The sequence below is a fragment of the Sarcophilus harrisii genome, chromosome 2, assembly GCF_902635505.1.
Source record: "Sarcophilus harrisii chromosome 2, mSarHar1.11, whole genome shotgun sequence".
Taxonomy (NCBI): Eukaryota; Metazoa; Chordata; class Mammalia; order Dasyuromorphia; family Dasyuridae; genus Sarcophilus; species Sarcophilus harrisii.
The window spans coordinates 183,989,001-184,012,023 of NC_045427.1; the positions used below are offsets into that span (position 1 = coordinate 183,989,001).

Consider the following 23,023-nt stretch of genomic DNA (forward strand, 5'->3'; position numbering starts at 1 on the left):
AAAGCAAGGATGCTTCCCAGAAGGCAGATCTAGGTAGGGCACCATAGAATGGAGACAAAGGTATAATGATGATCCTGGGCACCTGGTAGGGGAGTCTATATTTTTATGACCATATTTCTTTTTAATAATGGTATGACTAATGTAGGTGTTTATGTACTTAAGATAGAGGACATGTCCCTACAGGCTCTTTCCCTGATTTCTACAACATTGGAAACCATGGGGAAATATGGAGTTCCCTAAAGGGAAAAAAAGAAAACTGCTTCAAGTGGTGGCCTTGTTTGCCAGGGATATAATAAAACTTTCCATAGGCCTCTGGTTTTGGCTTAGTCTACTTCAATCTAGAAGAGTATTTTTAAACTTTAGCTTTCCCCCTAATTCATATTTTAGCATCTGCTTTTGCATCATCATCATCATCATCAACAACAACATTTTGCTTTAACTTGTGATTTCCTCTTTGGAGCTACCTCTGCTAAGGAAAAATACCTTTATTTATGTAGAACAGTAATTTTCTTTAATTCAGAGATAGTATGTATTAGAGGTGGGACATGAACTTGGGTAGTCCAATGGCCAAAATGCACCCTCTAACTCTGGGACTCTCATTATATGATAATAAACTAATTTTTTCATTAGTTTGATCCCTGTGTTTCACTCTAACTGGTTTCCTTTGTAAAATTATATATTTTATTTTCTGGAGTTTCATACATTGAGAAGGAGAGCCAAAAGCTTCACTATACTAAGAAATGTGTCTATAACACACAAAGTTTGGAGCCCATATTCTTACTTTTGCTAAGGACAAAATTACAGTGCCTCCCCTATCAATATTATTAGGATGATAATATATAAGTAATATATATGTATTACTTCAAATATATAACTTTATTATATGTAATATATGTAAGGCATCCCTGTATTATAGGATGTCCCAGTAAACTATTAGACTTTAATAGCTAAAGCTTACATCAGGACTTTTGGCACACCTGGAACATTTTATATATGTAAATAATAAATAAACCATAGATAGTAAACAATTAGATAAATATTATAATGTATAAACCTTTCTATAAAGAGAAAATCTTCATTAGCATGATTACATAATTTCCTGGATAAAGGGACAAATACATGACAAAATAATTTTCTTGACTATGATCAATCCAATTCAGGCATCATTTACAATTCTAATCTTGAAAATCATATACATGCTAGATTTGTCTCCTGGACTTTTCTATAATTCAACCATATCTATTAAGATATAATTTAATAGAGATATATGTAATATCTACCAGTGAGGAAAGTATATTAAAATATCACATATATATATATATATATATATATCTGTCTGTCTGTCTATCTATCTTTCTGTCTATCTATAACCGCTGAAGAAAGAATGTTTTTCTCAGTGGGCTAAAGGAATAGAAGAAAATTTTTTTTACAATAGAAAGCTAGAAATAGGAAATGTTAAAGCACATTCAGATGCAATCACTTTATTAAAAGTTTACATAACTGTTTACTTTGTTATATATACAGATCTCTATCAGAGTTAGACTAATACATAAATGTTTATCATGGAAAAACAGTCAAGAAAAGAAAAGAAAAAGTTGAATCAGCTGGCTTGTAAGATAGTGGATTCCTGTTTACAGAAGATTGCCAAGAAAAGGCTAGATGACTTTATTGAAGATGATCTAGAGGATCATCTTCTAGATAAGGTATGTATTGGGTTAGATGGCTTTAACATTCTATGAATGTTGGAATATGGAAATCTCCATTGTCCCAGTAAGCCTAGCTCAATATCTTAGTGCCATTTGTTTTTTATTCAAACATTTTATATGCATGAGTAATTTCTCCTCCTGACAGTAGTCTTAATCATCTCACAGCTATTATAGCTCTACTCTGTGATGCCTTATCTTGATGTGGAGGTGAATTTGTGATCTCCAAGAATATATTGAAACTTGAAAGTTCTTTCAAGCTAAAGTACGTATAGGCTCCATGAAAAACTTTGTCTACTGGCTTTAGACTAGATGAATTAAGTTCATAAAATTTTACTACCATGTATTTAAAAATACACTCTCTCCAGAGCAGAAGATCTGAGTTCTACTTTTATCTGGTAATTGCTACCTATAAGAGTTTGGGCAAGTTATCCAATATCTCTGGGTCTCAGTTCTTCCTTTTATAAAATGTGGAAGTTGAACCAGATTTTCTTAGACATTCTTTACCAATCTATATCAATAATTCTGGAAACAGAATTTGACTGCTGGGTGATTTATGTTTTTTTCTTCCTCAGACAGAGCAACTCATGATGACCTATTTTCTGCAGAAAGTTTGTTCCTGTTGCTCTTACTGCTAGTGCTATGTCTTTGAAATTGTCTTCCATTAATATTCTCTTTATCTTTTTGTGTTTATTTTTGAGTTTTCCCCATAAGAATGTGAGTTTCTTGAGGGCAGGCACCATGATTCTCTTTCTGTCTTTCTCTGTCTCTGTCTCTATCTCTATCTCTTTGTGTCTCTATCTCTCTGTCTGTCTCTCTGTTTCACTCTCTCTTTGTCTCTGTCTTTCCGTCTCTCTCTCTCTCTCTCTCTCTCTCTCTCTCTCTCTCTCTCTCTCTGATATCCTCAGTACTTAATGTAATACCAGGCACATTGTAAGCACTTAATAAATATTTGCTTTAGATTCCTCATCATTGCAATAAAGGAGCTGTGATCTTCCTCAATGAGATGGCCTTTCACTGATAAGATGAAGTACCCACACAGACTCTTGAAGCAATGAAATACATTTCTTAGAATTCCTGAGGAAGAATCCTTCACATTGCCTCTTTATCAGTGGCAACTTCTGTCATGTTTAGGAATAAGAAAAGGGCATATTTGACTCAGAGTATAGAATACCTTTATTAACCTGAATCATATGTTAATCATTCTTCTTCAGATTTTGTTCCAGAAATAAATACATGGAGGGCAGCTATATGGTGAAATGGATAGAGCACTGGTCCTGGAGTCAGGAGGACCTGAGTTAAAATCTGGACTCAGACACAACACTTATTAGCTGTGTGATTCTGGGCCAGTCACATAACTCCAATTGCCTTGAAAAAACAAACAAATAAAAGCATGCTTTCTAGTCATTAGGATATAAGCATTTATAAAATACTTATGTTTGGTACTAAGAATAATTAAAAAAAATTAAACTATCTATTCTTAAGGAGGATACATCCTTGCAGAATAGATGTGTCTTTCAAATAAGTCAGTTAAAATCTTATTTAATAAGGACTTTATTGTTACTACCACTAAGATTTAAGGAGTTAAATTTTTTCTCAAAAATTCTCAAAGCCACCCAAGTGGCAAATATGTCAACTTGTCAACAATGTGATTTGCTCCAGTATTATAAATGAGTGGCATTATAAAGCATCCATGATGCCAAACATAAACCACATGTTACTATCGCAATTCCTTATTTTCTTATACCTTAAGACCATCTTTACTTCCCATTTATAGTGGATAATACTATAACTTCTCAAACCTAATTGTTTTCAGGCTAAGTGCTTCAGAATTTGGTTTAGAAAAAAAAGAAATTTTTTTTGCTATCTCACCTAAAATTAAGTTTCTCCTGAATTAATTTTTGTTTTATTTGACATTCTACATACATTTTATTTAGTGCTCTTATAGGAGGGTTAATGAAAATTTCATTTCTTTTTATAACTCTGTTTCTAAAATGGAATATACCCCGCCTTGAATCTATAAGGCAGAACTACCTTCAAAATAGATTTTGCAATTAGACATAGAAACATTTCCTCCATCATCAAGCTGATCCAATGACAATGGGAATTGTTCTGACTGTTTTGTTGTCTCATTTTAATATCCCCTGAGATGGTGCTCTCACCTTCTCTTCCTCTGGGAAATTTTTCAGTCATCTAAAAGACCTCCCTGTCAGGGATCTTCCTCTGACACTCTGTCACAATGTTCTTTTTAGAATTTAAGACTATTATTCCAACTAACTAGTTCTTCTATCCTTCTCTCTCCTATTTATGCTCTCTAAGTGTATTAAAAGTTATCATATTACCCTTTGAATTGCCACCATTTGATCAACCTTTTCATCATATCTTTGAATTTAAAGATATTAGTTGTTTTTATTCCAGTTCTTTCCCCCCCCCTAGATTTTGACAGTTCTGTGATAATCCAAAAACGGTGAATAATTGAGCTGCTAAAGATAATTTTTCATATGTATTTATAAACTTGTCTTTCCTAGTTTTCCTACTTAGTGCCCTATAGTCATTACATTGAGAAATGATTTCTTATATTATTACTGTTATTTTCATCTGTGATTTAAAATTGTTAGTTCATTTGAGTCTTAGAGCAACTCTGTGAAGTAGGTATTATGGATATTATTGCATTCATTAAAACAGAAAAAAAAAACCCTAAAATCTTAGGTTCAGAGATGATGAGTGATGCTTCATCATCACACAGTTAATTAACATTAGAGATAGAAGTTTAAACCCAGGTCTTTCTTATTTGAACACACTATCCATCATCCTAGTCTGCCTCTCTAACCTAGTCTAATATCTTTTATTTCATTAGATCATCTTCTTTGCTAGTGTTAGGAATCTGATTTGGGATTCTCTGTAGTGTTCTCTCTCTCTCTCTCTCTCTCTCTCTTTCTCTGTGTGTTTTGTATATTGAGGGGAAAGGGGATTATCATTTGTATTTTGTAGTTCAGTAATCCCTTCATCCTCAAATATATTTTTAACAAATTTAATTAAATTCAATCTAATAAAAATCTGTTAATTTATTAATCAAAGAAACATAAGACTGCAGAAGGGGACATTTTAGCCCGAGGATATAGGTCAAGACCTGAAGGCATAGATTTGGTTAAACCTTTGGGTAGTGTGTAGAATGTAGAAAGGACATTTATGAAATAATGTTGGAAAAGAAGGTAGGGGACATATTGTAAAGGACCTTGAATGTTAGAATAAACATACTTAGTAAACCTTAAAAGGTTATATAATGAAATATTATTCTCTTTTGGATCTCTTCTCTTTTTTGATCAATTTTTCCTGCTCAGATTCTTTGCTTGATCATAGTAAATGTAATGCTCCCTAACTGTGGATAAATGCTGAGCTTCTTCTTTAGGCTTACTTCTCTCATTATACATCCTCTTTTGGTACCCTCATAAGTTCCCATGGGTTTAATTCTTGAAATGGACCTGCAAATCTATATACTCATTTCTAGTTTCTTTACTGTGCTAATCCTATAGTATCAACTGACTGTTGGATTTTCAAATAGGATATCCTGCAGTTATCTTAAATTTATCATCCAAAATGGAACTCATTATCTTTCTGCCCAAACCCTTTCCTCTTTCAGATCTCTCTATTTCTGTCAAGGGTCTCACCATCTGTCCAATCACCTTGGTTTCGAATCTCAGTATCATTTACAACACCTCACCCTTTTTCACCCCCCATATCCAGGTGCAAGAGCCTATTGTTTTGGCCTCTACCATATCTTTTATGTCTCTCCTCTTCTTTCCATTCATCCTTGTTCAAGTCCTCATCATCTCTCAGCTGGGCTATCGACAAGAGCCATTTACTTGGTCTCTCTGCTTCCATATCTCCTTTACTCAATTACCAATGTAATTTTCCTATAGCACAGGTATGTTCACTTCATCTCACTGTTCCTTCTAGAATCAATATAAACTCTTCTGTTTGGTAGTTACAGTCCTTTACAATCCTTCTGTCTGATCCTTAGTGCTTATTACTTCCCACTATGTATTTAGAGTCAAGTTATACTGACTTTCTTGCTGTTTCTCACTTACAGAATTTCATTTTCTACCTTCTTATCTCTGAACTGACTATGAATCCTCCTTATATACTCATCTTTCTTATATATGTCTCTTAGAATACCTGATTTCTTTCCAGACTCAGCTCAAACATCATTTTCTACTTGAAACCCTTCTTGGTTTATTCTTCCCTTTCCAGATGTGTTATCCCTTCAAATTCTACTCCTATCCCTCCCAAGTTTGGTTAGTATATATTTTCACACACATGTGTACAATTTGATTATATTGTATAACACACGTATATGTACTTATACACACATGTACACATACATGTGTGTACATATATTTGTCTCTGCACTCAAGAAGCTTACATTCTATTGGGGAGACAAGATATACATATATGCACACATACAATGCTTTACATATATACACACACGCATATATACACACGCATATATATGTGTGTATCTTGTACAGGATTCTTGAGAAGAGAAACAGTTTCATTTTTTTCTTTATATAGTCAGTGCCTGGTATATACCAAATGCTTAATAAATTGTTTCATCACCAATTCAATTATTAGTATAAGGAAAAATAATCCTATCAGTTATGGCTATTTAGCACTCTAGTTTATCAGTATTTTGCTATTCTTCATTTCCTTATATAGAATACAATGAAATGGTATGTTGGGAAGATCATCAATGAAGATTTTCTTCCTGTTAGAGATCTTTCATAGTCTAGTAAAAATTTAAATCTAAAAGAATTTTTAGGTTTTGAAGGGAAGTTGGATTAATAGATAGAGTGGAGTGTAATAAAAACTAAATGTAACCCAGCTCTGCTTTTGACTGGATGGGTAATATCAGACAAGATCCCTATATATGTTTTAGTTTCTGAATCTATAAAAGGGAAGTAGAAAGAGAAGATGACAAAATGGTTAGGGGGAGCTCTGGTGACAGGATGATTTAGGTTCAAGTTCTGGCTACTGACACATGCTGATATTGTGATTCTGTACAAATCATTTAGCTTCTAAGTATTACAAAGGAGGGCCTTCTTAACCTGAAGTCCATAATTTAAAAAATATTTTGATCATTGGTTTCCTTTGTAATCCTATAAGTTTTAATTTATTTTGTGTTTTTAAAAGCAATTTTCATAAAGTTCATGAGACTGTCTAAGGAATTCATAACACAATAAAGGTTTTGAACTCTTGTCTAAAGCCTTAAATTATAAAGGAGTTGCTATTACACATAGGTAGAAGGAGTTTTCTCCAGATAATCCATAAAGAATTGGAAACTCATACATCATCAAAATATACATAGGGTACCTGTTTGATATCACCCATCCAATTAAAAGGAGAGGTAGGCTAAAATTTGGTTTTTATTACACTCGATCCTTTCTACTAGTCCACCTTTCCCTCTATACGATCAGGATTTCTAAACTTTCTCTGCTGAAAATTGAAAATTAGAATGACTTCTTTATTATCCAAAATATCCAGAGTAAATATATATATATATATATATGTAACATATATACATGTAACCTCTTGGTGTTCTAGGCAAATCTTGGACTAAATTGCTGAGAAAATGTTGACCTTCATTGGCAAAGGGAATTTGTTCACATTGGAAATCCATATATAAAATAAATGAAATCATTCACCTACTCCCTGTCATCTATACTTCTAACAAGAAAAAAATTGATCAGTCAATTCAAACAACTAATCAAACTAAATGAAATAAACAGTTTTACAAATCATTTTAAAACACAACTGACCAAATGTTTGCAAATTTTGGACCTTTAGTTTTGATCTGTGTAGACATAAGCCCAAGAAGGGTGATCTGAAGAAAGAAGTAAAGAAATTTATTCTGACTATACCCCAATCTAGAAAAAACTTGTTTTTCCCCATTCAATTGAATAATAAAAAAGTTTCTGAGTTTACCTAATTCTGTTTAATAGGCCCCTTCTATGAGGATTCCACAAAATATCAAGGGATGATCTGACAAAGTGGTCAGTTATAAAGATCTCTTGTTGTAAAGATGGACTGTCCTGAAGTCCAGCATCTGGGACTATCACACTGGTGATAATAAGCATATTCTGTCTTCTATTTAGCTTAACATCCAGCTTTATTGACCTTAGTGTTTAGTGTTAAGCTTCAGTCAACACCATTCTTCAATATCTTGTATAACGATTTTATAATGAATAGAAAATAGAACTTTCAATTACACTTATGTACACTCATAGATATCCTATCACCCTACACTACTGTGACATTCTAAAGGCCAAGGGCTGAAATATTCTTTGTATTTCGCCTCTACAATCTAGACTCAAAGTCAAATTAACTTTCATGAAGACAATTGTTTTTTTTTTTAACTGGAGATTGTTAGCAATTTAACTGACTTTGAATCACTTTTAAATTAATCTGAATGCTTGATTCAAAGACTATGGCTAGAAAATAATAAAAACAGATAAATTCTAAACTAGTTAATTGATCAGACTCAAAGAGATGTTCACTATCAACCTGGAAAGAAATCTTCATTGGAATCATTACAAAGGAATAGTGTGTTTCTCTTCCCTAAAGATTTTCAAGCATAAATAGGTGACTATTTAGATATATTGTAAAGAAGTTTCTTTACAAGTAGTAGTTGGACTAGATGGCTTTGGAGGTCTCTTCCAATTTTGAAATTTTGCCATCATTTATTAAAAACTTAGGGAGAAGCAAAAGAACATATTAGATAGAGGACTACATTTGAAGGTGGGAATCTCTGAATTTAAATCCTGCCCTAGACTGAAACTTGTGCAAGTCATTTAACTTTTCTGACCCCCTTCAGTTTCTTCTTTTATAAAGCAGAAAAAGTAATATTTGTAATGATAATAACTCAAAGGATGATTTTGAGTATTGAATTAGGGAAACCTTGAACTCTACATAAATATTAGTTATCTCTTGGTTTCTAAAGTTTTTGAGAGCAATATTTAACAGGGGACTTGAGAGTAGATAGCATGTGAGTCACAGGTAGGAGGATGGGGGATTTGAAGGAGCACAGTAGAAGAATCTGGGTATGATGAATATTTATTCTGACTCATAAAATTTCTTTTGTGCTGGTTTTGATAGACACATCCTCTGATGTGAAATCATCTCTTTGGCTAAATTGGAAACTAAATGAAATTCAGACTTTGAAATGACATGAATAATCCATTCATTTATCAATCAGCAAGCATTTATTAGGTGCCTACTATATTTGAGGCATGATACTAATACAATTAATTTGTACACAGCCACTGACACATTCACACTCTTAGCCACTTACCTCTTTTCTAAACAGAGAGAGATTGTTTCCATTTTACATATCCAGCAGAATAAACTCTATTCCCATAAGTAAAAAAATACACATAAAATCACATGGAAATAGTGAAAAATATGAGGCTGTCTAAAAACTAAACACTACAGAGGTGCTTTGAAATGAGAAAATGAGTAGTACTTTATTCAGTAAAGATTCTTTTTCATTATCTCCCTTCTTTCTACATCTCTTATCTTTTCTTGCCCTCATATCCTCTCAGTTCCTTCACCCAATGGGATCTGGTATCACTTGGCAGCCCTAGACTGTCTTGACATTTTAAAAAATACATAAATACGGTAATTATTCTGTCTCTCATCCATGCTTTGGAAGAGCTTTTCCAAAGCACACACTTTCATTCTTGTCCTCAAAGAACTTTATAAACACTTAATTCTCACATGTGGTCCCTGTGTGTTCTTCATCATAAACACTAACATCCTTCCAAAATAGGTCATTTAATATTTTACGGTTTTGTAACTAGCTATTTAAATATTTGCCTTGTGCTTTGAAAGATATTTTCTTTTCCTTAACATGAGCTGAACTCTACTGAAATCATAGCAGTACTTATGCTATATTTTGACATCAGAGAATTGAAATTACACTCCCATTGATCTCAGTTTGTAGTCAATAATAACTTAGGACCCAATTCCCTTTAAATAGCTTTTGCAGTGCTACCAGTGCTGAAGTTACATGCTAGTATTATTATTATGTAGGAGCAAGCCTCTGTTTCCAACCACAACACATTCCCTTTATAGAAAATCCTAGCTCAGAAATAAGTCACTCTCTAAGATAGTGTCACAAAGAAGACACATTTTCTAAGAGATATAAAAACTAATATAAACACATGCATTTTTATACTAATACATCCAGACTATATAATAAACAGGATTATTTTTTCAGTGTACCAGAAATGATGCTTTAAATATTTTTCCCAGAAAGAAATGAAATGGGGGGAGGGGTAGAAAAGCAAATATCCATACACAATAATGAGCACCTTAGTTTTCTGATTGAACTAAAAGGTTTGCTGAAAAAAATAAACCACAGGATCACATATCTTAGTACAATATATGTAGAAATGGGTGAAAATCTTTCATAAAAGAATAAAATAGATAAATGTTGGTATTAAAAGAAATAATCAATAAGCACATATTAAATGCCTGCACTGTGTAATGCACTTGGGACAAAAACATTCCTTCAAGAAGCTATATCATGTTTATAAATAAATAATACATATAAATTGATGTATATACATACATACACATATATATACATACATATGTATGTATAAATACATTATATTGGGAGTTACAAAGGTAAATTTTTGGTAGGGAGAACAAAGAAGACTCTTTTTAGTAAACAAAGACCAATATGACCTTAATTGAATGCTTTTTAATTTTATGGGCTTATCTGATAGAAACTATATACTTCTTGGGGAGCCAAAGTAAATAGCAGCCTTGTGAAGTCATGTGAGTTAAAAGCATGATTATCTCCATTATGAATATGAAGAAGCTGCCACAGAGTTGTTCTTTCAAGAAGCCAGCAAAATCCAAAATTCCAAATATCGAGTCTTATTTTATAGCATTATTAGCATCTATAACAAAATGCATTAGTTTCAAGACAATGGAAATTCTGTTTATGTATGAAAAAGGCTATATACATTTGCCATCAATTTTCAGATAGGTATGACAAATATCTAATAGCTCTTTGTATTTGTCCATGCCAAGTAAAATAAGACTGAACAACTATTTGTTAAAAGAATTAGCAGCCAGATTGTGAGAATCTTTTCCAGTCTTGCCCAGCCTTTCTTATCTCAAGAACTATAAAATATAGATAGATAAGCAAATATAAGACAACAATAGGGTGAATGCACCATAAAGCAACTGAAGGAAGAAAAGATTCCTAACAAGAATAGACTGAGGTCTACTTCTTAATGTGTGGAGTCAAATTTGAACCCACTCCAGACCCAGCTATTTTAATTATCAGGAAGATGGCAACAACTAGGAAGATCAGGAAAACACTTCAGCTGAACTTTGCTATATTTATAAGAAGAGAGAATACTCCATGGACAGAGACACAGAACCAAAATATAGAATGTAGATTTCAGTGAAGAATCTATACAAGTCAGTGTAGCTAGAATATGGAGTATATGGATTCAGTTAAGAAATATGAATTAAACTGTGACATATTTAACATGTATATAGCTTGCCATCTGCGGGAGGGGGTAGAGGGAGGGAGGATAAAGTCAGAACAGAAGTGAGTGCAAGGGGTAATGTTGTAAAGAATTTTTTTTCAAAATGAAAAAAATAAAATAAAATAAAATAAAATATCAGAGGCCAAAAAAAAAAAAAGAGAAATATGAATTAAGTGTAGAAGGGCATTCAAAAGTGGATTGTGGGTCAAAGAACTTCTCATGGTACTTTGGGCACTGCCATTTTAGCCTAATTTATCTTGCTTGGATTTTAGATCTTTTCTATTACCTTGACCTCAATAGCCTACTGATACATCTCAATCTGTCGATCAGAATTCCTACCTTCTTGATTGTTGCTGAGCTTATATGATATACAAGTATCAATTCTTAACTACTTGTGCTTTTGTCCTTAGACAATGGTACATGTCATAAGCCTTTGTCTTGGCTCCTGAACAAGCTATCTATTCTGGTTTCTATATTAGTGCCTGACCCTAACAATCCCAACAGCCCTTTGTAACATCCACCTTATTACTATCCATTGGCCCATCATAACTCAGGGTTGATGCTTCCTATTAGTACTCTACCCTTTGAAATCAATAGTAATTCCATATTCAAAAGATTTTTTTAAAGGCATTAGGAATCACAAGCATCTGTTCTATTATGTGAAACTTTCCCCTGGGGTGCAAAAGTTGTACAGTTGTTCACTGCACAGATATTTGACAGCTCAATAGTCATGCTAAAAATTAAAGAGGGGCTAAAATATTCTTTTTATGATTTATTCTATGAATCTCAATTCCATTACACTATCCACCTAAGATTGTAAAGACAATAGTTTTTTTTTCCCCTCTCCACCAATTGCTTATTTTTAGCCTGATTCTGGTGCCTACAGTAAATCAGCATGAGTGGAGTGCATGAATGATTTGGTAAAATCACATCTTTAATGTTGGGCTTTTAATATCACTGAAAGGTCAATACTAAAATTGAATTCAGATGGCTGTGAAACTTATAGCAAGTCTAACTAAACCTGGCTTTCCTTCATGGGAAAACTGGGAATTACCCAATTCAGTAGGCGCAAAACAATACCTCACAAATTTTTCTTTCTGGTCGTTCTTTAATCCACTCCCAATATCCTTATGGCAATAGTTACTATATCAGAATATCTAAATTTGAGACACATTTCTCTTTTAGATTTTCTTGGTCCATGAAGACATTCTCAGGCAATGAAGTTATTTCAGAAAAAAATGACAGTTGAATGTTAAGATTATCATTAAAATATGCAAAGTGATATAGAAAAGAAAGTCATTTAGAAAATTTGACCTCAGTTCCCTAAGTAATTTTGAATAGAAGTAGGGGTTTACATGTGTATATATGTTGTGTGTATGTTGTAGGTTATTTTTGATGGGAGAGGGACATGAATGAACTAATTTTAGTTCTCCATTAAATCTCTATGTGATATAAAATATAGATTAGATATCTTATTCAAACATAATTCAGGCAGTTTATGCTATAAAGTAGACAAGTATACAGATATTTGTACATATGTATATATATCACATACATATTACATGCATATGCACAACACATGCTTATATCAGGTATATGTATATAAAAAACCACACATATACACACATATGTATGTATGTATACTTTTAAGGTTCACAAGTACTATGAGTAGCACCAACTAGTCAAGGCTATTAAAATCAAATAAATATATCTGGTACGCAGATATATCAAATCTAGGGAGACTCAGTACCAAGTTAACATCAGTGGGATGAACTTTTTGGCCACAAAGATTCTAGGAGACCATCTACTAAGTTAAAGAGAGATCCTGCTGGTGGAAGAAATAATCTCAATGACACATTTACAGAGCCTTGAGAAAGTCTTAAATCTTAATCAATCATGGGAGAAATCATTTTGACTTTCTTGTTACCTATCTTACTAAATTACTGATTTTCTTATTCTAAAGAATAGCTTAAGTAGGAAAAATAAAAAAGAAACACTTAAAATGTTTTTTTGAAGATGCATTATGAACAGTAAAAATTTTTTTTGAAAAGCTACAGTATATTCAAGTAAAATAAAAAAGAGTGGATGCTGAAAATCACCAGATTAAATTCATTTTTATATTAAGAATAATCAAATCAAATCATTTCTATATTAAGAATAATCACTTCCTAGATTGTATTTTCTGTTTTGGAGGTGATCTTTGGTAAAATTTCAATTTATGGATTATTTTTTCTCTCACGATATAACATTATCCACAAAATCCTACTGATATAGGCTTAAGGGATACAAACTCCTTCAGACATTCATCAAAACATTTGAGCAGTGATAAATGTATAGGAAAGAAAAATATATAACTCCTTCCAAATTTAAAAAATAACCCTTTACTGATTAGTTTGGGGGAGTTTGGGGAGAGGGATGTCTTTACAGAATTTCCCCCTCTTCTTAGGTGAGTATAAGCACCTGCTCATCTTTCATTCCCTAAATATAAGGAAGGGAGGAAGGGAGGGAAGAAGTCAAATAAACATTATTAAATGCACACTACACATCAGACAATATATGCATAGAAATACAAACTTATGCATAAATAAAGACAGACCTTGCTTTCAAAGACTTTGCATTCTCATAGGGAAAGACAGCTAACAAAAAAGAACAGAAAAGCTTTTGTAGGGTGGTTTTGAAATCAGGAGCAAAGTTTAAGAGAGCCACCTGAAATCCCTTCACAAAATGGAGATGCTAGGAGGAATACAGTGAAGAGGTTCTGGCCTAGAAGAGGGATATTCTTGAGTAGTAAGGCAGATGAGGTGATTGAATATTTCAGGGTCAAGATGCCCCCTCAGCACTTGGGGTTGGCTGGAGATCAAGATAGATTTTGGCTGGATATATAGATCTGGAATTTATTTGTATGAAGATGATAGTTGTTACTAGGCAGGAGTTGAAAGCAAATTTCATGACTAAAAAAGAGAAAATTGGGAGAGGGGAAATTGAAGACAAAGACTTTTGAAACATACATACTTAATAGATAGAAAGATAATGCTCTAGCAAAGGAAAGTGAGGTGAATCAGTCAAACAAATATAGTAGTGACAAAGACTCAGGGAGAGGAAAAAGTCTCCTGGAGAAAGGAGTAGTATATTGATTATATCCCATATTAAAAAAAAATAGCAAAGGCAACACAACCTTATTGGAAAACAGATAGATTGAAAAAGATACACAAAACAAATCATTATTATTTGGTTATAGTATGTATTATTATATTCTAATTTGAATGTAATTTGAATTTTAAAAACTTATTTGAATTTTTACTACACTTTTTGATTATTTGTTGAATGTTAGTAAGTATATAATTATAAAATAATTTAAAAGGAAAACTACTAGTTACAATGGCATTGTTCAATTTGGATTTTATTCTGCTTATGAGTTTGAAATATACCAATTTTACTTCTTTTATATGTTAATCTGTTCAAATAAACAATTCAGTGATTATTTAACAACATCAGACCCTAGGCATCATATAAATTTTCCTGGGTATTCAATTAAAGTAGGGATCCCTTCCAAAAAGAAAGGTTCTAAACTGATGCAAAACTTCTATATTTTTGAGGAGTTCTCAAGGGAAAGTCACTGTAGAATCTCTACTAAGTATCTGGCAAGTAATTTAGGGCAAGGAAGTAATTGGGCTGCTATTGTATGGAAAAGGAGGAAGGAGAATGTGATGCTGGTGGCCAGTCTTCTTGCCATCAAAAAATCAGCCCATGGGCCAACTCCTGAGCTACAACATGAAAAAAGTTTTTTGAGGCTTCTGATTGGGTCCGTTCCAGGATACAAACATGAAAGGGTATATTAGCAGTCAGAATAAAGAAATATTCAAAATTGTGGAGTAGGAGGGTTGTAACAGGTGAGAGAAAATATATTAATGGAAAGTGGGTATTAGAAAGCAAAGGGAATGAAAGATAAGGATTGATTTAAATTTGGGAGATGGAAGAATTCCAGGAATGGAAATAAGTAGGAGTAAGTAGGTGAAGTTGGAGCAATAACTATTTTCCTGGAGAAGAGCCAAGGACTATCCTTTCAAATAATCTACCTTACATGTAGTAATCTATTAGAGAGAGAAGTCACAGGTATCCACTAGAGATAGTATCTTAAGACCTAAACAGAAATAGGGCAAAAACATAACTTGACCACATAAAGCATTGTGGACAAAGTATAGAAAAATCCCTTTGTGATGCTTGAAGGTACCTATAAATAGAAGCTATTATTATTAGAAATAAACTTAAGTGCTTTTGTTGTTATACAGCAATAACTGCATTTTGGAATTTTGTAAACCATGGGATCATGAACTGTGATGGAAGCAAAAGGAATGACAAAGGTAACAGCTTTAGTTAAGAATAGCACACATTTGGTTGTATAGTGTAATTATGTTTTCACTTAACTTCTAATAATATATGGCTATTTGGGTCTTCAAGAAATTTTGGTTGAGATGACAAGAAAAATTAATATTGCCATTCAAACCTGTACCAAGTTATGCTGAGTACATAAATTTTGTATAATTACATTATGGTATCAAACTCTCTCTCTCTCTCTCTCTCTCTCTCTCTCTCTCTCTTTCTCGTGTGTGTGTGTGTGTGTGTGTGTGTGTGTATGTGTGTAAAATATAAGGAAAGTTTGAAAGGGGTAAGTGATCAACATTCTTTGAGTGTAATTTCTACAACTACATTATTGTTCCACATAATAAGTAACCAATTCCTAGTAATTTCTTCTTTTTATATTTGCTCTTTAATCTTCTTAGATGAAAATATGAGGCAGCATGGAATGGTTGAATTTGTTGGATGTGGAATCTGTAACAGAAAACTGATTCAAATCCCATTGATGATGCTTAAATATGGAAGCGACCAGTTGGCTTAAATATGGAGATGGAGTCAGGAAGACCTGAATTCAAATCTGCTTTAGTGACTTGCTAGTTATATGTCCCTGGGCAATTCACTTACTCTGTTTTCCTCAATTCCCTCATGTGTAAAAATGAAAATAATGAGCCCTCATCTACCAAAGGTTGCTATGAGCACTTATTATTTAAATTTAAAGCACTTATTGGAACTGATATATGGTACAAATGTATATGTATAAATATTAGCCATCATTTTTATTAATTGTGTGACCTTGAGTAAATCATAGAGTTTTACATTCAATCCAAATCACACAAGACCTAAACAATGACCAACTTACTTCTGCTTTGACCAAAAATCCTGAGGGTCTTCTCCTCTCAGATTCATTCATTCATTCATTTATTTATTTACTTAGATTTTTCAGACTAGGTGAAAGAGGACATTCTTTGCCTCAATTGCTACCTAGCCTTAATACTGAATGGATGTGACTTCATTCAAACTAAGAACTATTGAAGACCTTTGCTTAAAAAGGCCAAGGTCTCCCATTGCATTCAGGGTCATTCCAGTTGTCTTGATCCATGTCTTGCCATTGAACACAGACAACTCTGGAGGCAGGTGACCTTACACAGCCCTCTCTCATCTAAATTTAACTCATTTCCATGTAATGGCAACCTCACTGATGTTGTGGTCCTCTTCAAGAATGAAAGACAAACAACAATAGAGAATTTTAGTTACAATGGCCATCTAGTCCAGTCTATGACCCCAAAAGAATCTTTCATACAAGTTATTTGATATCCTTATCTAGTTTTTGCTTAGAGAACTCCATTTCTCCAATGAGAAATCCACCATTCCTCAAAACAGGCCACTTGTGGAAAGCATTATAGAAAGTTTTTCTTAACTACTCTGAACTTGTTTCCTTATCTGGAAAATGAAGAAAATAATACTTGCAGTAGTTACCTCAAAGGTTCTTATGAGGAAAGTATTATGCAAAAGGGAGTTATTATTACCTTGGGAATTCTCATTTCCTATCTTCCAGACAGCCTCATATAGGTTTGGATTATAATAAACATATGCCTTCTGACTAATTCTCTCTGCCCTCTCTTGATGATGAGCAAACCAGAACTTGAAGTGTTGGAAACCAGCTTGGGATTTCAAAACAGTTCAGTGCCAGAGATGAGCCTCCCTGATCTCCAAGTGCCAGTTTTTTCTCCATCTGAGCATACCATTTCTGTTCTGCCTTAGAAACAGCCTTCACTCCATTTAAACATTTTAGGAAAAAAATGTACAAAAGGACAGAGACAGAAATAGTTCTTGCAACTATGCAGGGATCCCTGTATTTGTGGGCACAAAGGGCATCTCTCCCTGAAGTGACAAGCTTGTCAAACTGAGGTTTTCCCAGAGAAGTTCGATGTTTCCAAATAAAAATGAGCATGAGGAGGAAAGGAAAAAGAGACTTGAAGATAAATCTCATCTTAACCAAAGAAGAAAGAGAGGCAGTGAAGAGCAGTAAATGAAGAGGTGAACTCTCCATCAGGAAAATGTATATTCTGGTTTTTCCTGTTATATGATAGCTGTGTGATTGGAGGAAATCATTTAACTTCTCAGTGCTCTGACACTAAAAGTATAATCGACAGAGAAGGTGTTGGTCTGAATTTGTAGGGGGTGGCGTCTCTCTCCTCCCAAATTCTCTGTACCACTAAAATCATTGATGTTGTTAAAAAAAAAAAAAAAAAACTGAACATCTTCATGATGCCATAACCTTGGTAACAAAATAGTCATTTTAAAAAAAGTCACAGAACAGTGATCAAATTGAGGATATTCCTTTAAGGCAAGGAAAACATCATCACAAGAACAATGGACTTGGAATCCTAAGATCTGGGTGCAAACCATGTTTCTGCCACTTATAGCTAGTTGTCCTTATCAGAATAGTAATGAGCACTTCTGTTGCCCAGGATACACAGTAAATCAGTCAGCTATAGGAGGAGATAAGGAAGTTCAGAAATTGATACATAAAAATTTCTTGGAAGGAGAAAGAAGACTCGATATACTTTGACCTATCAGGGAGGCTTCTACTGGGACTGCTGGGCTGAATTTAGGAGGAACTTGCCTGAGATGTGATTGGATCCAGAGGTGGGTGGTTGCTATATAATTGCTGTTATACACTGAAGAAATAAGCCAATGCACTCTATAATTTGGTGCCCTGAGGCAAGGTCTCAGTCACTACATCCTAATTACAGCTTTTTGATTTTAGGCAAATCACTTAAGCTCCCTGAGCCTCACTTTCCTGATTTAGTAAATTCAATAAGTTTGACTAAGCGATCCTGAATGTCCCATTCCTATAATCCATTTGGACAATCAAGTAATAAGCACATATTAAATACAAAAGACCATGCTCAATGCTGGGGGTTTGCCAAAAATTAATAATTGCTTACATTTACATAGTACTTTGAAGTTGACTAAGTATTTTCCTTATTACATGGGTAGTGCAAGCATTATAATCCCTATTTTATTAATGTAAAAATGAAAGTTTCAGATTCAAAAGTGACTTGGCCATAGTAACACAGCTGGTTACATGTTAGTATCATGATCCAAATCCAGCTCTCCTGATTCAAAATCCATCATTCTTTATCAGTTCCTGCCTTTATGAAACTCCAAGTTAAGTAAGAGACAGAGCCCACACAAAAAATAGCTACAACAAAAAAATAGAATCTGTGACCTTGAGAGGTAGGAATAAAGTGCTAATTTGAGATTGGAAGGAAGATTTGTATGCAGAAAAGCACTTTCTTCTAAATAGCACCCGACTCCACATTTTTCCAAAAACTCTTTTTGATCGATATCAGAATTTTGAGTATATAGATGCCAGTGCTCAATCTATGGTACAGTGCATGTGCCACATCTTTTTCATAGTATTGGAGAACATAGATAAAAGATGAAAGAATGAACACTCAATGTTGCATGCCTTTTTAATAGTGAGATTGACTTTTCTAATTTTTAAAAATTAATTTCATTCTTGCTGTTTCCTCTGCATTTCTTTTTTCTTTCTTTCCCATTTAGTTGATTTTGTTCTGCTATAATATAACATATTGCATAATTACTCTGTGAATCTAAGGACAAATTCCTTCCCTTCCGCCTTCAGATCAGCTCTGTGGGAGTGTGGAACAGTAGTGCAAAGGCAGCAAGCCAGATGTGGATTAGATCTATACTAATCACTTTCCTATTATATATGGTTTGTGTATGTTTATTGTTTTTTAATATGAAAATTACTATCGATATATTATCTGTTGCATATGAGAAATCATAGGAATCAGCAAGGGATAGTGATATAGTCTATTCACTGCTTTGGTGATACCAATTTAGATAACATTTTAAAACCTACACAACAGCTGAGATGTTGAATTTTACATTAAGGTCTGTGTAAAATCACAACTAGCTCAATATTCTGTAGTCTTTCTCTTGATTTGTTTATTCCAGACAGTACACAAAGTAATCTGCATTCATAAAATGAGGTACACATTCATCTTCAATGGAAGTAGATGAATGATTCATAAGGGTGAAGTTTCCTCCTCTCACTTATTGGGAAATTATACTTCACTTCCATAGTATTCCATCAGAGGCATTTTAGACCAGTACAGATGTCCTTAGCTGCCCCTAAGGAAAACCAGGGCAGCCCTATCCCACTACTGTTTCAAGCCATTGCTCTTAGGGACCACTGAGACATTGGATTTTGCAATGGATTGTTAATCAACTATGCATATATATGATGCTCTTGGTCAAAATATTAAAGTTTAGAGGACATTATATATAAAATTTACCTCTTTGATGGTTGTATTTCCTTTTTTATGGGAAAATGAAAAACATGTGCTATAATTAGAATAAATTTCAAAATTTCTTGATAGTTTCCTATTCTCTGAACCACTATATAAACTGCCTGTCTTTTAAGGTGCTCCTCAATTTTTGCTATTTCTCTGTCAATGTATATTTATTGCTATCAATGGGATAAAAAGTAGGATAAGCACCTATGGTTTCTCCTTATATAGTAAATGGGCTGGTTATAAATTGAGATACTAACATTTTTAGTGAGCTTGGTTAGGTAATATTTCTCTCTCACCAAAAGCTTGAGATTAAAACAAGTATGAAATTTTGGGGGTTATGAGTTCAGTCAGTTACCCTTTTATATTTCCAATATTTTATGAAGAATCTAGAAGCCAATGATGACTAAATGGAGTTTAAAATGACTGCTTGCATCATTATATTTTAAAATATATCAGCATTTTTTCCAGATTTTTTTAGACTGTGTACTCTAGGTATAAAAAGCTAATGTGATTTTCATTCTTTTTCTTATCCTGAGATGACGTGACTCCATGGTCAAGTCACTTGTTTTAAAGAAAGGGACAAGTAACAGCCTGACATAGGATTATCCCAAGAGTCATATTGACAGATATGTAAAGAAAGAGAAAGACATAGGAATATTTCAGTACCAAATTAAAAGAAGCTTTTTGTAGGCCTCACTGCATGATTGTTTCTTTGATTTTTTTTTTATTTCACTACTATTGAACTACTATTATTACTCTCTAAAATCCTTAATATCAGAAGTACATATTGTAATTATATGAGAGACATGTTGATTGAAAAGCAGTAGGAAAAACTAAGAGATGATTGGTTTTTCTTTGACCTTTCTATCTTTCCCAGCCCCAATTATGGAAGACTGCTGATTTGGATAGCCAATAATAGACTTTTCTCATTACCATATTTACAAAAATCAGCTCACTGCTTCATCATTATCCTATTAAATGATGATGTTTTATCAGCTTTCAAGAGGAACAGCCCAGACCATCAGAGACCATTGTTAGGTTCTTAATAAGCTATGTACCACTGCTTATAGAACATTGGTCTATAGTAAGGATAGACCTTCAAATTCATTCAGAAATGTCTTTGCACAGGAGCAAGTTTCCTATGTATCTCTCAGGCCTGTTTGAGCTCTAAGGCCTCCTCTATCATGATTGTACCAATCAATCAATTAACAAAAATTAGGTGCCAGGTATCGTACTTGATTCTCAGGACACACACACACACACACACACACACACACACACACACACAAATGAATCTATCCCTGACCACAAGAAACCAGAAATTCATCCAATGAAACAACATATAATTACATGCAAGGTAATTTCAGGGAAGCGGGGTAGCACAAGCAACAGGAAATCAGGAAAGGCCTCATGTTGGTGGTAGTGCTTTAGCTGATTTTTGAAGGAAAATATGCACTTTTTTTTAGTATTTTGATTTAAAGTAGATATTAAGCTATCCCTCAAGGTACTAAAAGTTCTTTAGCTTGGGTCATACAACCATAATGTATCAAATAAAGACTCAAACCTATGACTTTATGAGTTTGAAACCATCTTTCTATCCACCATACCATGCTACAGTTATCTTTGTATAAGCAAAAACAACTAATATGCAATATTTTCCCCACTAGCCAACTCTTTACTTTAGCTTTCTTACAATCAAATAATTGTTTATACTCTTGAATTGTCCCCCAATGTGTTTTTTTTTAATTTTCTAGGACCAGGACATTTCTTAATTCCTATGCACAGAGAGGCAGTACATTAACTCAGCCAAGAAGTTTCTTATTATTTATGCTGTAAATTATAATAGAAAAAAATAATTCAAGTTCATATAAATCACAGATCCAAAATTTTTTTAATCTTTACTTGACAATTCATAGACAATTTTACAATAGCATATGTGGAACTAGGGTGCCTTTTTCAACAAAGTGAGAAGTGAAAGTTGGAGACACCAAAATCTCTAATCAAGTATGACAAAAACACACAGGATCTAAGGAACTGTACCTATGGGGATACTTGAAATTCCTCTCTGCTCTTTTGCTCCAGATACAACCTGCACTTTTAAATAAGGAGAAGAAAGATTTCAATCAATGCAATCCCATTCATTTTATATTATACAGGAAGGGATTTTAACAGGGATGGTAATATTAATAGTAAGTCACTGAAAAGCAACAAAATGCATAGTAAGTTATATGTTAGATTTGAGCCATCATTTGGAGAATCATTTAAATCATAACTTTCTGTATACATTTAAATTTGGACAATTTTTTTGTACCTCAAAGGACTTCAGGATGCCAAACAGCCCTTCAATAATATTGCATATGGATTTATGACTGTTGTTTTTTTTTCCTTAATGATGATGAAAGCAATGGTCAAGGAATAAGGAGATAAGTTATAATCTTGAATTTGCCCCTAAGTAGCTATGTAACCCCTGAACACATCCATTAACTTTTCTGGACTTCAGTTTCCTTATCTACAAACTAAGTAAATGGAATTAGATGAGTCCTAGAATATGTTCAAGTTAAAAAAACCTATTATTATTATATTGACAACATCCAATTTAGTTGTCCATTGCTCAACTACTGACAACTAAGACCTCTTTATGACATGGAGATGACCTTGAGTTCTTGAAGGACTATGTTAAGAGCATCTAAATCTCTAGGAAGATTTATAAGTAGGGAACACTTTGATTATGGCCAGTGTGAATAACTGTTTTACTGAAGAGCCTAGGCACATTGTTAATAGGCTGTCTACTTGATAATGATTTTCTCAAAAAGTGGAAGGTTAAAATCTTCATCAGTGAATTTTGTACCAGTGAAATAACAATATATAAAATATTGACAACATAATCATTAAATTTTCCTAGAAAGCTCCCATTTATTTAGATTCCAAACAATCATAAAATTCAGGGTTATTTTTCCTAATTACAATACTGAATATTGATAATTAATATTCACAAGTGTCCTTGGAGATCCTGGATGATACTTAAGTGTCCTTGGAATGAAAGAAAAATCAAATTCTATTCCATATA

At 33.3% G+C, this 23,023-nt stretch overlaps 1 protein-coding gene and 1 long non-coding RNA gene across 2 annotated transcripts in view; one reads left to right on the forward strand and one right to left on the reverse strand.

Moving 5' to 3' along the window:
- MYT1L (myelin transcription factor 1 like) overlaps window positions 1-23,023 on the reverse strand; it is a 660,434-nt gene that overhangs the window by 572,481 nt on the left and 64,930 nt on the right. The gene's annotated exons all lie outside the window — the stretch shown is intronic.
- The window catches only part of LOC116421480, a 31,476-nt gene continuing 26,356 nt past the window's right edge, over window positions 17,904-23,023 (forward strand). The window contains exon 1 of the long non-coding RNA XR_004231851.1: window positions 17,904-18,274. This is a non-coding gene — a long non-coding RNA (uncharacterized LOC116421480). The remainder of the gene's footprint in view (window positions 18,275-23,023) is intronic.